This window comes from Episyrphus balteatus, chromosome 4, assembly GCF_945859705.1.
Source record: "Episyrphus balteatus chromosome 4, idEpiBalt1.1, whole genome shotgun sequence".
NCBI classification, from domain to species: domain Eukaryota; kingdom Metazoa; phylum Arthropoda; class Insecta; order Diptera; family Syrphidae; genus Episyrphus; species Episyrphus balteatus.
The window spans coordinates 4,628,294-4,650,465 of NC_079137.1; the positions used below are offsets into that span (position 1 = coordinate 4,628,294).

At 30.0% G+C, this 22,172-nt stretch overlaps 1 protein-coding gene and 1 long non-coding RNA gene across 2 annotated transcripts in view; one reads left to right on the plus strand and one right to left on the minus strand.

Annotated features, from left to right (window-relative positions):
• The first annotated feature begins 1,243 nt into the window (after positions 1-1,243).
• Positions 1,244-22,172, plus strand: part of LOC129919067 (beta-1,4-glucuronyltransferase 1-like) — a 216,320-nt gene continuing 195,391 nt past the window's right edge. Inside the window, exon 1 of the mRNA XM_055999891.1 lies at positions 1,244-2,332. The gene's annotated coding sequence lies outside the window, so the exon portion shown is untranslated. The remainder of the gene's footprint in view (positions 2,333-22,172) is intronic.
• LOC129919071 (uncharacterized) lies at positions 5,001-7,888 on the minus strand. Its single transcript, XR_008773044.1, has 2 exons — positions 5,266-7,888; positions 5,001-5,175 (listed from the first exon to the last, which is right to left on the minus strand). It is a non-coding gene; the product is annotated as an uncharacterized LOC129919071 (long non-coding RNA).

Genomic DNA, 22,172 nt, shown 5'->3' on the forward strand with positions numbered 1-22,172 from the left:
AATTTGAAATAACATAAAGAGAAAGATCTTCCACACCATTGACTTAATATATATGGACTGCTAGAAGCATATTCAGGTTGGTTCCATTTGTTTCTTCGCGATACTAGCGCCCTAAAAAAAAGCGGAGAATAAGTGCAACATTTTTGACGAAGTGCGAAAGGAACAAATATAGAAAAACAGAGAAAGCACTACCTTTTAACTACAGATGTCATTTACTAAAAGTTTCCTCTTTTCGCCGTCTAAGGTTATACCGCTAGTAGAGCTAGAAAGATGTGGAATCATTTTTTTTCAATTTTTGTATGGAAAAGTCAAACGACTAGCAGTCCATATATAGTAGGTCAATGTTCCACACTATCTATCTTACAAAGTGTAAACACATGTCAAAAATGTGAGAGCAGAAACCATGTATGACAGTCTAAAGGAAAAATATGAAAGTAGATTCCACCAAATCTGTCATCCTATTCCGAGTGATTTGACATCTGACATGGTGTTTAGGATTGGTTTAAGGTTATGAACACACTTCTTTTTTGTTTTGGTTGAAAATAATTTTCCTGTTAAAGAAAATTTCTTAATTTGTATGTATTTAAATAAAAAATAACAAATAATTAAGACAGTTTGAGTACTTTCTTCCATGAATAACAATCATCAAAGTAAAGATTTTGACGTTTGAGAGAGAAATATATATTGCAGTCATGACATTTCAAAAGCATTTCACTCATTTAAAATAACTACATTCAACTAAAAATAAGAACGCAACAACGTTCCTGAATTAATTCATTCCATTCCACACTAATCAAAACAATATCTGACATTTGGAACTAGGAAATGAAAAAAAAAAATTATACCAACCCAATTCCAATTGTGATACTAATACTGCAAATCTACTGTTCTCTTTCTCACCAATATGCAACAGCATGAAAAAAAAATATACAACAAAGTTCCAACTATGCGTCTTGTTTTGTTATGTTGTTTTTTTTTTTTTTTTGGTTTTCAAATTGGTCCAAGTTATTTTTTCTTGTTGTTGTTATCTATAGAGCAAGTCGAGTCAGTCAGTGACTTATCTATCACACTCTGGCATTTATGCTTAATGCCATACTCGTACTATCGCTATCACATGTATTTTTGTTGTATGCAATTGGAATTGGATTTACTTGTTTTTTGTTGTTTTTTTTTTCGTTTAGTGTGTGTTCTTTTTCTCCATTCGAGCAAAGGAGCATAGAAGAGCATCGTCGAAATTGAAAAAACCAGTTCAAAACGAAACATCACTGCAGGTGGTGGACGTATATGTTGCTCTCTCCGGGTATAAATTCTTCTTTGACTAAATTTTTTGCACAAGTTGCTGCTATCTGTCTTTTATGATTTTTATTTCTAAATAAGAAATGAAATAAGAAAAGTACTCATTCAGTGACCTACAATGAAACATTTTAATGCAAAAATGTTTTAACATAGTTTTTAATTAATGAAATTGAATGTGTCAAGTGCGGGGGTCGTCGCGGTGAGGTATACGGAACCTTCGCGGACTCACGATCAGCTGTCAAAATTATAACATAACATATCTCTGCTCTTTAACATTTTATTGTCTTTTTCTTCTGTCATTTTTTTTTTTGTTTAATTAACGGTTTGTTGTTAATTTTTTCTTAATTTAATTTTGAGGTGTCTTTTTTGATGTGACTAAAGCATCACGCAAAGAAAAAAGCAAAAAAGTAAAGTAAAAAAAAAACTGGTGAAAGGAGCATAAATCATCGTCCTCGAAGAGCTGTCACCTGCAGCCGCGTCGGGTCGGTGATGTAAGGGGTCAAACAGGGACTCATTGTACACAGCCTTGTTTTGTCTGTCTGTCTAACAAAAGAGTATCCTTTTCTAACAAAAGTAATTCCATTAAAATTTTTAATTAAAGTGAATTTTTCCAAACAAATTTAAAATAGAATTTGCAATAAATTAGCTTAAAGAAGGTGAAGGAATCAAAGAAGAAGAAAAAAAAAATAAATATTAGAAAAAAAGTCTCTCTCTCTCTCTCTCTGGTTTTGTGTCTTTGTAAATTTTCTCTCTTTCGTGTTTCATTTTATCATTGAGTAAATTGTAGGAGTTTTTTTTTCCACTTCGTTCCGGTCGCGTGTACACAGTTCGGTCTATCTATCTCGCTCTTATCTGCATAAATTTATAAATATCCTAGAATCTTTTAGTGAGTGCTTGTGATTCAAAGAAAAATAAAAAGTGTGGGCTGTATTATTTGTGGGTTTTGTTTTTTATTTTTGGATTACATTTCTCTTCAAATTCGGTGCGGTTGTACTTTGTTTGTGTACTCTTTTGGCGTGCATTGACATTTGTCAAGGTAAGTTAACAGTATTTTCTATCCTTATTTCTTGTTTTGTATTATGAAGTGGTTAAGTTATATTTGGGGGTGGAGGTGGATATAAAATGTGGTGTGGTGAATTTGAGAAAAAACACCCTTCTCTTTCTCTGTTTTGATTATTAGTTGTGTGTTGTTTTGTGTGTTTATGTTTTTTTCTTTTTTATTATCTATAAACAGTTATTCATTTTACTACCCCTTGCGTCGTGTCGTGCGCCATGTCCTAGGTTATGTCACATTAGAAGAAGAGCAAATAGACAGGTACTAGGTAGGTACTATTACACGATTATGTACATTTTTGGTTTTTGTAGGGAAGTGAGAATATCAATAAAGTAAAGCACTAATTTAAACACAAAATTAGTGTCTAAGAGTGAAGGTTATATTTTTAAGTAACAAAGTGAATAAGTATTAGCACAAATATGTACATTTGTTATTTTTTATAAATGTATTATAATTTATTCTTATTTAATAGTAAAAGAAAATATCGTACGATATTGTCAGGTGACTTTTCTATGGGATGGCAGTTTTTTGCAATGGCGCCCAACGTGGGTTTTGGTTCGAGTGATATTGTGAGTTATAGTTTGAATTGGAAAAAGAAAGAATCAAAGTGTTTATTCTCAACAACTGTAGTTTAATCCGAGAAAAGGGAAATGATTTACGATTTGCAAAGCTTTACTTTTCATTTTTTCAGTTCACAGCAAATCGTATTGTTTTAAGAGGGTGGAATTTAAAGTGGGCATCATGTTACTTTAAGGTTCCCTTTTTTTTCTTCTTGTAGGTATTTTAATTTCTAAGAATTTTGAAAAGAGTTTCCGTGAAATAGTCTCTTGGGTCTTAATGAAAATTCTTATGACCAAGCACGAAAACTGACAAGAAATCTGGTCGGAAACTACAAAGGATAACCTAATGTCCAAAATGCCAAGCTTGGTATTTTAACTTGAATGCTATATAGATTCCAAAAAATTAAGCAATAGCTTCATACGTAGAACTGTCTCTACTCACTTAGCGAGTCTATTTCTTAAAATAAGTTAGTGGAATCCGCTTAAATTCTGTTAATTTTAATGTCAACTCATTATAATGTGAATTTTCGTCTTAAGAAACTGACAAAAAATAAAAATTTTAAAATTATAGTCAGAGTTTAGCTATACCTAGTTGCAGTAAATCATACTTATTTCCAACAGTGAGATAGGCTTTTTTGAAATTAAAATGTTTACACATAAAAATAAGATGATTTTCCGCTTAAAGTAAGTCCATTCCTTTTAAATTTGCGCATTCAAGAAATTAAGAAGATATGTCCGCTTAATTTAAGACGGATATATTGTTCGAAGATTTCAGTTAGGATGTGATATTTTTTGGTGTTCAAGAAAACATCCAATTATCACAAATTTCTAGTATTGGATAGATTGAAGGAACATAATCCAATTAGACATTTGACAAAGTCTTTCAAAAAATTTTTGGGTAAAACTTAAAATGCACTGTACCTAAGTTATTAAAAAAAGTACCATACTTACTTTTGAGCCCGATATTTTAATTAAATTCAAAATAAAGGTGTATTCATTTTTAAAGACAAATCACCCACAGTCACGTACAGATAAATCTACTTTAAGGGGTTATATCTAGTTGCAAGTGCAAAAAACCCTTCTTTTTTGTGGATTTTTTGTGAAGAGGCATTTAACTATATAAACATAAAGAATACATATTCATATAGCAAATTTAATGTATTAAAATAATTCGCTGTGTATTTAAAAAAATATTGGGTTCCGTTATTTGTATAGTAGATCTCTTAGACGACCTCCAAAAAAAGGTACCTGGCGGTGAGCAAGATATCTCTGATCCAAGTCACCTAAAATTAAAAGATCCAAAAGATTCATTTTCAGGATAGACGAATGCAGGTAATGAAAGAAGGAATAGTCAAAATTTGGATTTTTTGACAAAATGGCGGCTTGCCAAAGCAAAAAAATCGTTGTTTTTCACGAAAATTTACACTTTAAAGTGGCTTAAAAATCGAATTATTGCCAAAAACCTTTTTCCTTCGTTAATTACCTGACAAAAGTATCTAAGAAAGTTTTGTAAAAATTTCAAGCCGATTACTCGAGCCATTTCGGAGAAATTTTGCTCACCGCCAGACACCTTTTTTTGGGAGGTCGTCTAGGAGATCTACTACAAAAATAACGGAACCCAATATTTTTTTAAATACACAACGAATTATTTTAATACATTAAATTTGCTATATGAATATGTATTCTTTATGTTTATATAATTAAATGCCTCTTCATAAAAAATCCACAAAAAAGAAGGTTGTTTTTTGCACTTACAACTAGATATAACCCCTTAAAATAAGTTGGTCATTTTTTCTGAAGCAGTATAAAAAAACTCGTCAAATATGTGTAGGTAAATGTATGATCATGTTAAATGTCACGTGAAGAAAAAATTTCATTAAATCCGTAGAATGCACTCATTGGACAAGCGATTCATTTATAAAAAAAATACGGTTTAAATATACTAAGGCATAAAATTTCCTTCGTTTTTGATAACAAATTAAGACAAAATAAGTGGCGCCCAATGTGAAACCCATACAATTTACCTACTCAAGAAAGATTCTATATATTTTTTTTTGGAAATCTGTCTTTTGTTCTATTTTTGCGAGGAAAAGTATTTACAGAGGCACTTTAAATAATAATAAATAAAAGCAATTGTTTATGATATTTGCCTCTAGAGTACGCCAAATTTGATTTTATACCAAATCACATAGCCATTAACCAGCGGACGAGATAAACGTTTCCAACGATACCCTAATTGTCAAATTCCGATAAGTAGTTTAGGAGCTATAGTGTCACAGATGAACATTCATACATAAAAATTTCTTTTGAACGTTTAAAAATGTATAAAATTACAAAAGGATAGCCATTTCTTACCAAAAAGTTGTCTATAAAGTTGAAAACAATTTGAAGTAAAACTCTATCACAAAAAGTTGCCTGCAAATGAAAGTTATGGCCACATTTTGTGAGCCTTTAATTTTTGAAAGATTAAATGTTTTTGAAGTTTAATTCTTAAAAAAAAAATAAAACTTATAGTCATTTAATCCCAGTTAAAACAGCTTCCATTTTTCTTAAAGGAAAAACTTTTTTTTACGAAACCTTGCTTTTCTCTCTTCTTCAAGAAAGTAATTGTTCACTTTTTATCCGCTTCAATTTTGGCTCTAAATATGTATTTTCTCAAAACATCATCATAATCAAATCCATGCAATGTATATATCTTTCTAAAAAGTTTATAATTTCAAAACTTTACTCCCATGTTATAATGTTTCACACATAGTAACTTATATATACTCTCGTACATTCTTATATTTCCGGCAAAATGTTCGCGGATGTTCATATTCATTCAATGAATTTTCATGGGATTCTAAACTTGAAAACAACAACAGTTCAGCATAAAAAAATAAAAATAAAAAAATGAAGAAAACTTTATTTTACTTTATACACAACTTGTGTCTGCATGTTAATATTAAGTTGTGGTTGTTCATAATATCATCATATCCCCATAGGACGGAAGTGTATTTTCAATCTTCTTCCCGCTTAATCCCCACGCCTCGTCTGTTCGTCCCCCCCCCTTCCAGTCGACTCCGACGCCGACGGCCGTTCGGCAAGCAGGTATTAATGATTTCCTGTCAGAAAAACTTTTGATTTCATTTTCTGCTCCTGTCAGAAGAAGAACACCACACAACGACAACGTTGATGATGATGATGACGATATGACGACGACAACGACTATGCCGATGAGACTACAAATATTTGTTGTCTTCTTGTTACTTTCAACATTGCATTTAGATAAGTTTATAGAAAGTTTGTAAACATTTTTTTTCCCTAAAGTATCTGCAAACTATATCCAAAAGTCTGTAGAGGTCATATTTGTGAATAGAGAGTAAAAATATCAACAAAAATCTATGTGTAACTTAATAAATAAGTTATATTTTTAAAAGTACCACAGAAGAGTTGCATTATTTTTATACGATGTGTGATTTAACCGCAGGCAGTAGTTGAAATACAGAGGGCGCCATATCTGCATAACGAAATTATATTTTATAACTTATTATGTCAGTTTGTGCTGTTCAATAAAGTTTACAAACAGAACTGAATGCATTTTCGCACAAAACTATATAACATTTTATAACAGATATTCCAGTTTGTGGTGGTAACAAACCGCTCAAATTTAGTGGATGCGAGGCCATAAAATGGCTAAACTAAAAATATTTGCCATGTGTTTAGGCCTTAAAGCTGTCAAATTATGCTAGTTTATGTTGTTTAATAAAGTTTACAAACAGAACTGAGCGCATTTTCGATCAACTTTTGTGGATGCAAAATACTTAAATCGCTAAGTAAAAATATTTACCATGGGTTTAAGCCTTAAAGCTGTCAAGTTGAACTCTGCAAATTACGATTATGCCAGTTTATGGTGTTTAATAAAGTTAACAAACAGAACTGATCGCATTTTCTTTAAGAATTAAAAAAAACGTTCTGGAAAATATTAATTCGTTTCTGTGTTTCCTCTAAACTTCCATTTTCTATTTACACATTTGTTAAAGCCTTAAAGCTGTCAAATTGTATTCTCCAAACTGCACTACTTAATCACCTAACAAAAGAATCAAACAGCTCATTGATAAATGATTGCATTCAGAACTTAACTGAATGCAATCATTTAAGTGAATTCAACCAGTGAATGCAATTCACAAACTTCAAACACCACAGGCTCTTTGTTAGATCTGTTCGCTCCTGACTGCGGCTTAAGAGAATAATTTTCATTTATTCAAACAAAAAATCGATATGTCAAACGCATTAAATCATTATTTTGATTGAAGTAAAGGCAATTTGATACGACTGACGACTTTCGTTTCTTTTTTTGATATATAAGTGAGATTTGTTGTGGGTGGTGTTGTGGATTATACAATTTTGTTGTTGTTGTTATTTGAAGATTTGTTTACCCACAAAAACGCAGATATTATATTGCGCAGATGTTTTATATAAATATTTTTTTAATGAAAACCGATTGGATTTGATGTTTTTAATTGGCAATCAAATTGAATTTTATGCCTATTCATGGATTTTCATTGTTGTTATAGAAAGATTTCCTTGTGGGTGTAGAGATTTAATTTTTAAGCTGAAAATTTAATTTTTTTGGTGTACCTAATGTTTTTAGTTTCTTGGAAGTAGGTTATTTATCCATAGCAAATTTAATGAGAAGTTTATTCAGTACTAAGATTTGTTTGTGTGCTTGTTTATTTTTTTTATTAAACTGAAATGTGCTACCTTTTGCTACTTTGAAATGTTTTCGTAGAAACAGAAACCATGTTTTTAAATTATAATTAGTTTAACAGTTAATTTGCTTCATGGATAACTACCTAGAAAATAAAAGTTTATTCAGTTTTTCCTATTTATGTGGGAGATTGAAATACCGAGTTGGATTAATATGGCATTTAAAATGTTGTTTAGTTTTCTTTTTCTGAAAAATCTCAGTAATTACTAACTCAAACAAAAAGTACTCACAAACACCTTCTTTTGTTTGAGCTACGTTTAACTATCATTTTATTTTCTATACCAAAAGTCTAACAAGGGCGAATGCTATACAATTTTTAGTTCTTTATAATACCTTTAACAAGCTTTAAAGAAGCCTTAACGGAGTTGTGGGATTTGACAGGTAGCTTTGAAAAGCTCCTTTAAGCTGTGTTATACAAGTTTTTACGAGGACATAAATCAAGATTTTCTTTTTTTTAATTAGATGTAAATAGTGTCATTTCATAAAGTTCACTAAAAAAGTCAATACCTTAAAAATATTATTTCTTCTAACTTCCAAATTTTTGGGAATAGGAAAATCCACTTGTTATTTATTTTCTTGTCACTTTTGTTTACACACATCCACATGGCGATGCACTTTATGAACAGATGTTATTTTTTTTCTCAGACATCTTCAGACAAAAAAAAAAACCAGAGTCTTCAGCTGCTATATTTATCCCACTTAAAGATTATCTTAGTCTTCAGGTCAGCGTTTATCGTTGGGGTTGGTATAGAATAATTCTAATTTTGGTTGAAGTGTTAGCAGATGAAGAATTGAAATTTTGAAGACTACATTTTTACGATGTCTCGGTATTGTAAGGAGTGATTTAAAAGATGGCGTTGGTGATTAAAAATATCAACTAAAAAATAGTAGATGTTTTTTTGTGAATAAATAATTTTGGAAATCATTCAAATTTGACAGTTTACAATTTTTAACGCAGTAAGTACACGAACAGAACTAATTGATCAGAATCGGCTCTTTCGTGTATTATTATCCGAGTTCCATTGGAGGTGATGGAAAGATACAGGGACAAATAAGACCAGCCAATAATCATTTTAATCAAAAAACAAAACCGACTTCCATGGCTAAAACTGGGTTTTATGGTTTTTCTAATAGTTCCTATGGCCAGAAATCAAAATTGGTTTACTCAGTCCAAAGTTTTAAGGTAAAAAAAAAAAAAAAAAAAAAAAAAAAAAAATGCAGACGAATTGAGTACCTCCTCCTTTTTGGAAGTCGCTAAAAACAAGCGGATTCCACATTAAATTAAGCGGATTTTGCTTGTTTTTTTTTTGCAATGTTGATGACTTTAGTCTTAAATCAAGCGGATAAATCTACTTAATTTCTTGAATGTGCAAATTTAAAAGGAATCCACTTTTTAAATTAAGCGAATTCCACATTAAATTAAGCGGATTCCACATTAAATTAAGCGGATTTTGCTTGTTTTTTTTGCAATGTTGATGACTTCCGTCTTAAATCAAGCGGATAAATCTACTTAATTTCTTGAATTTGCAAATTTAAAAGAAATTCACTTTTTTTAAGCGGAAAACCAATTAACATTTTAATAAAAAAAAAAAAAAAAAAATTATGATAAACTGCAACTAAGACTTAAGTCTGACTATAAATGTAAAATTTTTATTTTTGTTTTGAATTGAAGCGGAATTCACTTATTTTAAGCGGACATCGTATTGTTTTAATTTGATAATATATTTTGTATCAACTTTTAAATACAAAACGGCTATTTCTTAAAACTAAGTGAATACATATAAAAGATTTGAAAATTAGAACAATAAAAATTGCAAATTAATTTTGCACTAGTGAAACGAGTCTACAACGAGATCTAAAACTATATAATAAAACACTCTTAAAAGTTAAAATTTGTTGTTTTCCTTACTACAGCTTTTTAAATATTCATAAAAATTTATCATAACTAATCAACGATTTTCAACAAAAGAAAAACCCCAGTTTATTTCCACAACAAAAATGCCCTTAAACTATAGATACAAAAAAATCATAACAAAAAACTTTCAACACGCTTATAGATCTTTTCTTTTCCCCCATAAAAAAAAAAAAAACGAACGTCATAACCTAAACCCTCAAACGCCTCCTCCATTTCTCTCCATACCTTCCCCCAATCTCCTCCGTCAAAAACACACATTAAATAAAACCATAAACGATTCTCTCGCTCGCTGCTCTTTTTTTTTTTTTTTTTTCATAATATCCCCACAACATCTAAGGGATAATAATTGCAATCCTTTATAACCAAATTTCCTTCTCGGTATTTCCATTATACGGCGATGGCAAATTGGATGGCCCAACCATTCATTTTGAACTGCATTGCATATATGCAGTTCTTGCTGAGTAGAAGATTCAAAAATAAAAAAATGAGGAGGGAGAAAAAAACCCACTTTGACTTCGACTACTTACTAACCTTATACAAAACTACCAGTTCCAGCCAACGGAACCAATGAATGTCCTTTAGAATAATATTTTTTTTTTTTTTATTTAACACAATGGATGGTTTTACAGTTCGGTTCGAATAATCAAGCTCAATTAGGAACAAAAGGGGATTCTATTGTATTTTTATTTTTGTATTCAAAAATGCTCCTAGCAACTCTACGTTCCACAAACTTTATATTTAAAATAATGATCTTCATTTAAGAATCTAGGTATTTTTGTGTATAAAATTAAATTTGTACCTTTTTGGAATCCGTTCATACTTTTCATTTCCATCGAAATATGTAATATTTGAAGAAATAACGTAAGTTTCATTTGAAACCATGTACTGCGGGTAATATGGACCACCATAAGGGCGGGCTAAATGAAAAATGAAAATCATGGAAAAAATTTAAAATCTGGATAGTGAATAATGTGCCAAAAAAACAATGAGTTTGAAAAAAATACTGCTGATTTGTTACTTTAATTCTTTAAAAACAAGTGATCCATATTAACCTCCAGTTTTTTTGGTATGTTTTTGAATACTTTTTATTTTATTTTTGTTTTTATGAAGTAAATTGAAATTCTTATTACATTCTATTTTTGTGTTTTATCAGAAAAAATCTAATTGATGGCCCATATTTGACCCCTTAAGTTTTTTTAAACTGTCATGAACTTTTTCCCCTTCGGTCAAATAAAGGAATTAGTTATTCTTATTTATCCACATTGTGGAATTTATTGATTTTTCATTTTATTAATGGTGAAGGATAATCTTTTAATAAAATCCACAACACAAAGTGAAATTATAAAGACTTTATTCCACATTACCTTGTGGAATATGTATTACACGTTCACACATGAAAATTATGGTTTAGTAAAAATAAAGTTAAAAAATGTGGAACGTATTAATTTTTGTATTTACTTTTTCATAACGAATGTAGCATATTAATTTCACTTTCCGCAAATTGAAATCAAGTTTAGAACACATTGTGGAACGTATATAATTTTAATTTCACTTACAAATTATTATTATTTTTTTTTAAATTTTTTGCGAAGCCATTTATCAAAGGGAACTTGTGAAACGTATTGCTAAATTCCAAGGTTTTCGTTTATTTTTCCCCAAATACGCGGCTATGTTTGGAAATTGAAAACACACCTTTAAAAGATTGTGGAACGTATTCATTTTACATTAGGCTTTGATTTTACATGTGATTTCCATTGGAAAAAAATTTATTTCTTGATGCATTTTTATGTGATTGCCTTAATCTTGGTAGACCGCAATGTATACTCATATCATTCTGATTCTCTGCTGGTGCTGCCATCATAATGGAAAACCAACATCAACTAGAAAGAATGCATTTTCCACAACCGTCACACGTGGCAATTTACTTTTTCTTCTTCAGCTTCTTGTTGTAATTTTTTTTTTTTTTGTTCTCTCACTGCATCCATACTTATATAAAATATTTTTAAATGAAAAAAAAAAAAAAATCAAAAATCTTTCCTTTCAAGTCGAATATAACAAAAAAAAAAAAAACAAAAGTTGAGTGGGTGCACCCAGGATTCCAAACTAAACCATTTCATGTTGTGTGTGTCCTTGACGTTTTTGCAGTTTTTTTTTAACTTGGAATGAAACGTTTGGTTCAGAGTATCAGCAGCATCAACGAGAGATGGCTAACGTCACTCTTATTTTTTGTATGTTCTTCTTGCAGTCATTCCCGAATTACTTTTATACGAAAGGAGGAGGGTTTGTTTTATAAATGATGATGGTTTGGGGAACATCAAGACAAAAAAAAAAAAAAATTTGCATGATTTAATGTGCCATTCAATGCACAATGTGTGCAATGTGCGCCTTTAGGAACGGTTTTCAAAAGACCAAAAACACAAAGGACTTTCTCTCTTTCTATTTTTATTTTTTTTTTGATTTTGTTTTTTTTTTTTTTTTGTGTTTTTGACAAGAATTGAGAACCCCTTTTTTGTGTGTTGTGTGTCCTTTTATAAAGTGGTTCATGTTTCTCTGCCCTATTCTATAACTAAACAAACAGAGCAAAATGAGAATCTAATTAATGTTGTTATGCATGAGGGTCCTTTTTGAAAATGCATCTGTTCACTTCCTTCGCAGTGTGTGTGTGTGTGTTTGGGTTTTGTGTTATGCCTATGGTGGTGGTGAGAAAGGACACCCACAATCATTTTATCAATGTCCTGGATACGACCGAGGAGCTACAACGACGACGACGACCCAACTCGACCTAACCCGACCCAAGTGACGCGAAGTAGATACGATATGTTGTGTAGTCGTCGTCGTTATCGTCATCGTCGTGTTGTCGTTCTCGTTGACGTCGTCATCGTCGTCGTCGTCGTCGTAGGCCTCAATTAGAAAATTCCTTCAAGGGATCACTATGGAAACAATAAACAACCTCTTGGTCCCCATTGTGCCGTGTCATATGGATTGCACTCTGTCATTCCGGAAGTAAATTTGGTGAAAAATAAATTCAAGGGGAATTTCACTCAACCAGGGATCTTTTTAAGACTATCCTTGAAGTTCTTCATGTTCCAACTCAGATATCTAGAAATTAATGTTTAACACGTTCCACAATTTTTGACGAAAATGGGAAAGTTTCAAGCAGTATAAAAAATTTTTAAATATACAATTTAAAAAGATGACGACTGTGGATTGTAAATGTTATCATTTTAATTTAAATATTTATCATTTCATTCGATGTAAATGAATTGGTTTACTTTTCACTTTAAATGGAATACGTTCCACAACTCTGTTTGATGTTTGTACCAATTGAACCTTTGCTGGATGAAAAATTAGTACGTTCCACTAAAGTTTCTCACTGAAATTGTCTACGTCCCACAACGTATTTTTGCTTGTTCATACTGTGTTTAAATTTTCTACCTCAACGGGAAAATATATGACTGAGTTGATTAAACCTCACAGGTCTTCTGTGTCTCCTTTATCTACGCTAGTTTAAAAATAAATACGTTCCACAATTCACTAATCCTTTGCTGGATGAAAAATTAGTACGTTCCACTAAAGTTTCTCACTGTAATTGTCTACGTCCCACAACGTATTTTTAATTGTTCATAAATCTCACGGGGCTTCTGTGTCACCTTTATCTACGCTAGTTTAAAAATAAATACGTTTCACAATCCACTAATTAACTTTCGAATTGAGTTGAATTAAGGAAATTTTTTTGCTCTTAGGGTCCAATTCTTTTTTTAAACTTTCAATTTGAATAAATGCGTTCCACAACCGTTTTTGTACGTTTTGTACATTCCACATGATTTTGTTCAGCAATATTATCCATTGAATAAAAAAAAATTAATACGTTCTACAACTTGTTAATTTTTTGTATAATAAGTTTTCTTTCTTTAAATACGTTCCACATTTCTTTTTTCATCCATTGAAATAAAAAACTGAATACGTTCCACATGTATCTTCAACGGAACCTACATCATCTTTTAGATTACTTTTTTAATGATTGAAAAGACCTCTTTCAAAATGATACATTGAACTGTGGAACGTAAGTTGAATATTTCACGCGAAGATTTTCATCCAAATGTCAACTAATCTATTATGGTGAAATAAGCCTTTAAAATCGTTAAAGCTACACACTTACAAACATACAAACACATAGACTTTGTTTTGTTTAGCTGGAAGATATTCTATAGAATAAAAAAAAAAAATGTACCTACACCTGCTTCAATTTCCATCACAGTCACCTTATAATTAGTCGCTGTTTCTCATCCCGAATCTACCTACAACACACTGCACAAAAGCTTTGAAATCTACTTCGCTTTATAGCACACACAGCCTCCTGTGTGTATTCTCCCCTAAATTACAGTCCCTGCATCTAAGTTCGTCCGTTTTGTCTGTTGCAAAAAAGGACCAGACCCAGCTCAACGAATTTTTTGAACTCGTTTTTTTTTTTTTTTTTTTTTTTTTTGGAGCAGGGGAGCCAGACACACAGGTTAGGATGAATATTGTTGCTTTTTTTTTTATTTGTTTCTCCCTTTGACCTGATGCGTCATGTGTGACTGTTTGGGTTCAAAAGACCACACCCAGAATATATTGCTCTGTCTAAATCAACCACCACCACCTTCTCTGTAATGGAATGGACACAGCAACATGAGCAGCAGGTAGCAGCGTGTGTGAATGACAGTTTTTTGTGTTGTTGTTGTTTTTTTTTTTCGTACGGATATCCTGCCGGTGTTGTTGCTTCACTTCTAACGTTAATTCCTATTTGGCAAAAGCTTCTTCTTTGGCTAAAAGGATACATTTCAATGAATTTTTTTTTTTTGCGTGACAGGATAAAGGTTTTATCCATTCCAATGGTTGAATCTTCGATAGAAATGGATTACGGACGTGTTGTTAAATTATATGATATGTTTAACGGTTTTGAGTTTGTTTAATAAGAAAAAAAAGGGGATTAAAATTGGCCGTGTCTTTAATCCGTTTTAATATTCAAATTTTATTGATATCAATTAGTTAATAAAAATTACATTTTTAAAAAGAAAAATAAACAAAATAGAAAAACAACTACGGTTTTTGATTTTTTTTCTACCCCAATCCAGTCAATCATTTATGTCTCGGATTTTCTCCGATATTTATTCATTCTCATTTCAATAATCTCTTTTGCAAATTTGATGCAGAAAAACCATCAAATTGTAATTTCAAAATAAATCTTTATCGTGTAAACATTGAACATTTTCTATTTTATAAACAAATCACCTCAAAAAAAATCTAACTTTGAGTAGTGATGATGATGAGTAATACATTTTCTGATTATTTTCATTCTGTTCTATTTTTATCATAAGGCACACTAATCTTTGTTCATTTATACCTATTCCATTCATTTAAATTAATATTTAGATGAATATTTGAAAAATAATTTTTTTCCTTTTTTTAATTCAGTGTCGAAATGATTGTGGAACTTATCTCTTTAATAATAATTATTCCAAATAATTATTTAATGTGTTGTGTTTTTCATTGCTCGAACAGGAAATTAGTATATGTATAAGGTTAGCAAAATGAATACATTCCACATGTTTTAATAAGAAATTTTTTCAATTTGTGGATCTTAAAATAAAATATTATTTTTTTTTTTTGATTTTTGTTTTAAAATTTTCATACAAACAACATAGCAAAAGAATTTAAAGTTTAGAACGAATTGCCAATTGCACCAAAATAGGTTGTGGAACGTATTTAATTCTTCATTTCACGAGGTATGAAAACTTGTCTTTTCATTTTTTAAATATAAAGTGTAAATACATAATAAGATCAATCAATAAGTTTCACACAAATTCAATTGCTGTAATTTAATTCCACAATTTTTGACAACAGATAAAAAACATAATAAGAAACATACGTTCCAAAAACTGTTTTCTTCAATATCGTTTTCTTTGAAAATTTTCTAAAAATTATTTTTGTACTTCGTGAAACATGCATCAATAAAGATCAATAACTAACGAAAACTATTATAAAAGGATATAGATACGTTCCACACTACAAACAAAATTAAATGATTACGTTCCACAAAATGAATAAAGGAGTGGAAAATTTATTTCTAAATAAATTCTTTTATTCTTGGTTGTTAGTTGTTTAATGAGATCGTTCCATAAGCATTTTCCTACTTTTTTTTTAATTTTTAGACCATTTTAATTTATAAGGAAGCAATCAATTATGCGATAATGCTGTGGAATGTAAAGTCAAAACTTTCACGATTTGTTATGAATTTTTCAATTCTACTTGAACTGAATCGTAATTCTACATTTTTTTTTTCGCAAAACTACAAAATAACAAAGAAAAATAACAAAAAACCAACAGTAAAAAAGGCTTACTTGTGGCATATAAATTTCTTGATTAGCTGTGGAATATAAAACTACCAAATTTTCACCAAAAACCAATAAATTTAATTTATTCCTGACAAAAAATAAAAAAAAAAGTCATAAAAATATTAATTTCTTTCTGCGAATATACAAATCATTATTATTTTTAAGTGAGATTCAGATTTCTTGATTTGCTGGTGGCCTCTTTTTATAAAAATAAAACATCTCCAAGCTCCGATTCGAGAGGGTGCATCGTCTGAAAAAAAAAATTAAATCCACATTACGCTAATGTGGTGTCACTTAACATTCTCTCTCAGTTTCAGTCTCAATCTCAGCTTCAGGGCATGTGTGTAGAGATGTAGAGATAAAAGCCTTGAGGGCTGCTGTGCTGGTATGGCTTGTTATGAAATAAATCGTTTATATTATATTCTGAAGATGTTAATGACTTTAGGACTTATTTTGTGTTTTGTTTTTGTTTTTGTATTTATTATTTTAATCCCCGTCTTCAGTGTCATTGATCTGAAAGTTGTACAAATGACTGGACATTGAACTTGTTTTAAGAGGCGTCGTTCGTCGTCGTCGTATAAGGTACCTATGTCTGTTTTAAGTGATGCGTAATGGAGGACTCTGACGGCTGAAATGTCGATGTTCTTTTTTTTTTTTCGTTATGTCGGTCTGAGAATTGATGCTAAGTGCTTTTCAAAATACTAGATACTCAATTTGGAATGGGTTACTACGATGGGTAATGCAAAAATAAGTATATAGTACTTTTTTTTTCAAAAGTCTCCTCTCGGGAAACCCTACATCAGGGTAATTGTTTTTTTTTTTTGCTCTTTTTTACTGCTCAACTCCCTTTTCTTCCCTCTCTCATGTAACATTAAGAGATAGATAGTCTTTTTAACTTTACACGAATTTATGATTATGGTTTGGTGTTAACTGCTGGGTGATGTTGATATGTCCTGATGGAATGTTTGCACAAAGTTAATGAACTCTCTATAGAAAATGGCTTTAGAGTTGTTTTTGTTTGTGTTGGTTGGAAGTTGGTGTTACCTATACTTCTCGTCGTTGAAATCAACTTTGAGAGATGTAATTTTTATTTCTTCTTGGAAATTATGACCACATTAATCTGTTTGCCTTCGAGACATCAAGCCAAGAAAAGAGAGATACGATACGAAACGATACGATGGCATGTGATGAGTTGTCTTTCTTCGTTTTCTTAAGCAATAAAATGAGATTCTATAATTTTTTTTAAGTACCCATGATTATCTGTTTTTTTTTTTAATTTTTGCTCATTTCGGTAGAAATGGGGAATTCTTTTTTTAATGATTAAGAATATAAGAGTTGTTGTGCAGAAAATTTTATTGACTAGCATGTTAAAATTAATTAAAATGATCAAAAGGTTTCTTAAAATAGTTGAAGGTTTTTTCCAAAGAGGAGGCAATTTAAAACTTAGTTTTGTTTTATTTTTTGTTGTTGTTTGCAAGATAGAGTTGATAGAGTTTTATAGTTAAATTACTGTGGTTTAATATATATACAAAGGCAAAAATACAGATAAGGATGTGTTAAAATAAGAGAACTAATTTCACTCGGGCGCCATTTTTACTATCCAAAAAAGGATTAAAAGTTAATTTAAAATTCTTTTGATAGACTTTTTTTCATTTTGACAAGTTTTGCCAAAAACTTTTTTAATTAATGGAAATGGAAGAAGACAAAAATGTGTTGAATTAAAAAGAGATGTTGTTGTGGTTTTTCTTGTGCGTCATTTTCACAAAAAAAAAAGAAATGTTTGTACCCAAACTCATGTCCGTATGATGTTAGATGAAATATGTTATATTCTCTTGATAAATAAATTACAAGCGAAAAGTGCTTTCTAGAAACGTTTTTGAAAACTTATACCAAAGCAAATGAAATCTTGTGGAACGTATTCATTTGTCATGCAGTTATTTATGTTAGCTCACCGTATTACCTCCCATGCAAAAAAGTTTAGAATGTCTAAGAGTAGAGAACTCTAGGACGAAATAGAAGTTTTAGAACTAAATTCTAGTACATTCACATCTTTTATTAATTAAAATACTTATAATACATTCCACAATATGTTAAGGCCAATCTTTACCATAAATGGACAAACAAATTGCTAAGGTAACAAGGCAAAACTTTAAATTTACTAATCAAAAAAGTCAAAAGAAATGCTGTGGAATGCAAAGATAAAAATTTGCAGTACCTAAATAAGTTATTATGAAATTATGAATTCAACTTGAAACTAGTACTTTTTTCTAGCGAGGAATTCCCTGTGGAACGAATATGTTTAATGTAGTTTTCCATAATTTTGTTCGCATCAGTCGCGAATCTAGACGTTTTTTTTGTGGAACTTATTCATATGTTTAATTATTTTTACCGACTTCCAAAAGAAGGAGGTATTCAATTCGTCTGCATTTTTTTTTTATGTTTGCTACCTCATAACTTTGGACTGAGTGAACCAATTTTGATAATTCTTTTTGTATTGGAAGCTGTTGCCTATGGTCCCATTCCCATTTTGTTCAGTTCTGGCTTTAGAAACTATTAAATCCAGTTTTGATCCATGGAACTCGGTTTTGTTTTTTGATAAAAATGATTATTCATATTTATTCAGGCGTGTTCCCTTGTATTGAATTCGATTAAAAATTAATATTCATAGAGATTCGTTCGCTAATACAACACAGCTTCAAATTATTGTCAACTTATATTTTTTTTTGTCATAAAACTTAAAATTTAGTGATTGTGGATCGTGTTGTTTTTTTTTTTTGTGGAACGTGTGGAACACATTTATTTTTGTATTTTTCTTCTTGTAAAAGTTAAAAAAAAATTGAAGAATTGTAAAAATATTTCAAATTTATCAATCCATAACTTTCCTTCCAAAATGCAAGTTGTAGAAAATAAATTTGTCACAATTAATAGACTAGAACTTTGGAATGCAAAGCTGTCAAAATCAATTTCTATCTGAATATTTCACTTTCTCTAAAAATGTCAGTTTTCTAGATTTTACTTTTTAAGTAAGTAAATGAGATTAATTGTGTTCATCTAAAGCCAGTTCCCCAATTGTATTCAATTGCAATAAATTCATGTTCAAATATACAAAATACATACAATCTAAAATATTTCCAGACTATTAATTTAAATCACTTTCATTTATTGCCATTACGGATAACACACAAAACACAATAAGAAAGCCAACAATTCAAGAAAAATCACAAAAAAAAAAAAATATTTTATTTTCATTTTTTTTTTGTGTTTTGCTTTCAAATAAAAAAGAATTTATAATAATAATTGTAATGGTTGTTGCTCGCATTCGTATTTATATGATATGTTGATATCTAAATTTTCCATTGCATTTTAAATTTTTATTTTTTTCTACTTCGTCTTCTAGACTTCCAAAGTCGCAACATAAATGCCCATTGGCCGTGAGAAATACTTACATACATATTTCTATCTTTATACTGAATGATTATAACACCATTATACCATATATGCCATTTATTAGTTTGAAATGTGTATCATGAAGTTTTTTTTTTTTTTTTTTTACTGAAACTTATAAGCTTCAAGCTTGAAGCAGGGTTAGGTTTTATGAGAGGAGACTAACTATATCATTATTTTCATTCATCTGGTTGCACGCTCATCCAAAAAAAAAACCGTTGCATTTGTTTGATTATTAAATAGATTATATTTTGTTTGTGTCTATTTTTTGTTGTGTTTACATCGATGGTACGAGGCAAGTGTATTTTTATATGGAACTACTAATAAAATGTTTATCTTAATTAGTTACTCTTCACACCGTTAGCCTTAGCACAATTTTCTTCGAACTATTTTTAGTACAAATTGATGTCGGATTCGATGTGAGGACTACCGGTGGATTACAGTAGGCCAGTTTGTATGATCTTAGTGGATAAATATAAAAAAATTGTCAGATTTTTAATATATTATAGCATATATCATAATAGGACAACTCATCATGGACATCTCATCATGAGAAAATTCGGCACAAAAATTCAATTAGAACGATTTTATTTTGAGTTGAACTTATTTTAACTTATTATTTGTTGTTTATCTTGATGCAACCATGAAATTTATCAAAAAATATACTTTTAGCGCATAAAAGTATGCAACGATTTTGATATTTTTGTGTCATATTTATTTTTAGTTGAATTTATTTTAACGTTGTTCTATTTTTTTGTTGTTTCTCCTAATGAATCCATGAAATTTATCCAAAACTATACTTTTTGCGCATAAAAGTATGCAAAGATTTTCATATTTTTGGGTCAAATTTATTTGGAGTTGAGTTTTTTTAACGTTGTTTTATTTTCTGTTGTTTATCCTAATGAATCCATGAAATTTATCCAAAAATATACTTTTTGCGCATAAAAGTATGCAAAGATTTTCATATTTTTGTGTCCTTTGCTCAAAAGAACAATTGTTTACACTTTAAGCTTGTTTTAAGTTGATCTTTCTTTAAATTTGAATACAATTCAGACCAATCTGTAAATTTCTTCCTTCCCACTGTAAACCCTGTGCACAATCATCACTCTACTGACAAGATAACCCAGAGCGTATAGTAGTAAGAGGGTACATTACATATATCGTATATCTATAAATTAAGCGTGCTTCGAATAGCACGAAAAATATTGAAACGGAAGAATGCGTTCCATAGGTGAATAACTAACTGTATGTATAGTCGTATTATATACCCGTAGTATAGCTTGAACGCCAGCAAAGCCATTCGCCATTCATGACTATGACTAAAAGAATGAACTCAAGTGGTAAAAATGCGGCAATGAGAATGAGTGAATGAGCATTTAAGCTTTGGTTGTTGTAGGTTAGGTTAGGTTGTGTTTGCTAAAATAGAGTAAAACCATAGGTATCTTGTATCTCTCTGTGGTGTGGTTTTTTAGTTTTATTATTACTTTTTTTTTTTTCTTCTACTTGTTTTCTTATTTTTATACACATATACCTTACCTAACCTATGGTTCCATGTACATCAACTATTGATTTTATTATTATTATTATTATTTTGCTATACAAGGCGTTGGTCTTGTTCGGTTTTTCCTTGTTTTTTATTTTTAATTTATTTTTGTTTTTATAAATTTATTTTTTACTTGTTTTAAGCACGAGCATAGCATGAGTTTGACGCTTTAAGTCCGTATTGTTTATGCAATGAATTTTTTAAAATATTCTTTTTTAAATATTTTTTTTTTTGGTTGAAACTGGTGTTAAATTTTCTTGGTGGTAATCAGATAACGGTCGATATATCTTAAAGACTTTTTTAATATTTAACACAGTCGCCATGTCGCCTTGTCACCATTTCGCCATCACAGTTGGAAAAAAGTGGAAAAAACTCATTGGTGTGAAAGCTGGATTTTTTTATATGTTGGAAGTTTTTCTTACAGTAATTATGTTGTAGAATCAGGATGTGAAAGCATTTTTGTCAAAAAAAATTTTAAGACATGGAAATTTGTATTCAAATTGAAAAATTATGAAAACTGATGTAAATATGAGTATTTTTTAAATGGTATAAAATCAGTTAAATTTTGACTTTTCAAACATTTTTTTTTGTAAATATATTAAAAATAAACAGATTAACAATATGAGTAACAATTTTAGTGGAAAAAAAAATTTCTTTGATTTTTCATTTTAAGAATACTTATAATTTCCGGAATTTTAAGTTCAAAAATTGTTTTAACTACTTCCTCTGTTTGTCTCTTTGGGCGGACTCATATCATATGATTGTGTTGAATCTCAGCAACATTTACCACCGAAAATCTCATCCTAGTTCGTCCTAATCAATTTTTTAGATCTATTTGAAGCTAAACAAATTTGAAAAACATATTTTCTAAAAATGCAGATTATAATAGAAAATAAAAAGATTCTTTGAAAACCATATTTGTTTAATATGTATTTTGATGCCATGAATTCGAATCTGACGTTAGTTTTTGTAAATATCCTTATATTTAAAAAATAAACATTTAAAATTTATGATCCTGAACTTTGCAGACAATTTGTCTGCTGATGTTTGGGCAGCCACCAAAGTCGCAAAACTGGTCTGATTTTGAAAAATTAAACGGCATTCGCTTCGTTAAGTAAAAATCTAGGGGCGATATTTTTTAGTTTTTTTTTTATTTGTCTTAACAAAAAAGTTATGGCCAAAAGAACGCAAAAAACACCAAAAAATTAATTTAAAAATTTTTGGACTTTCGTCACC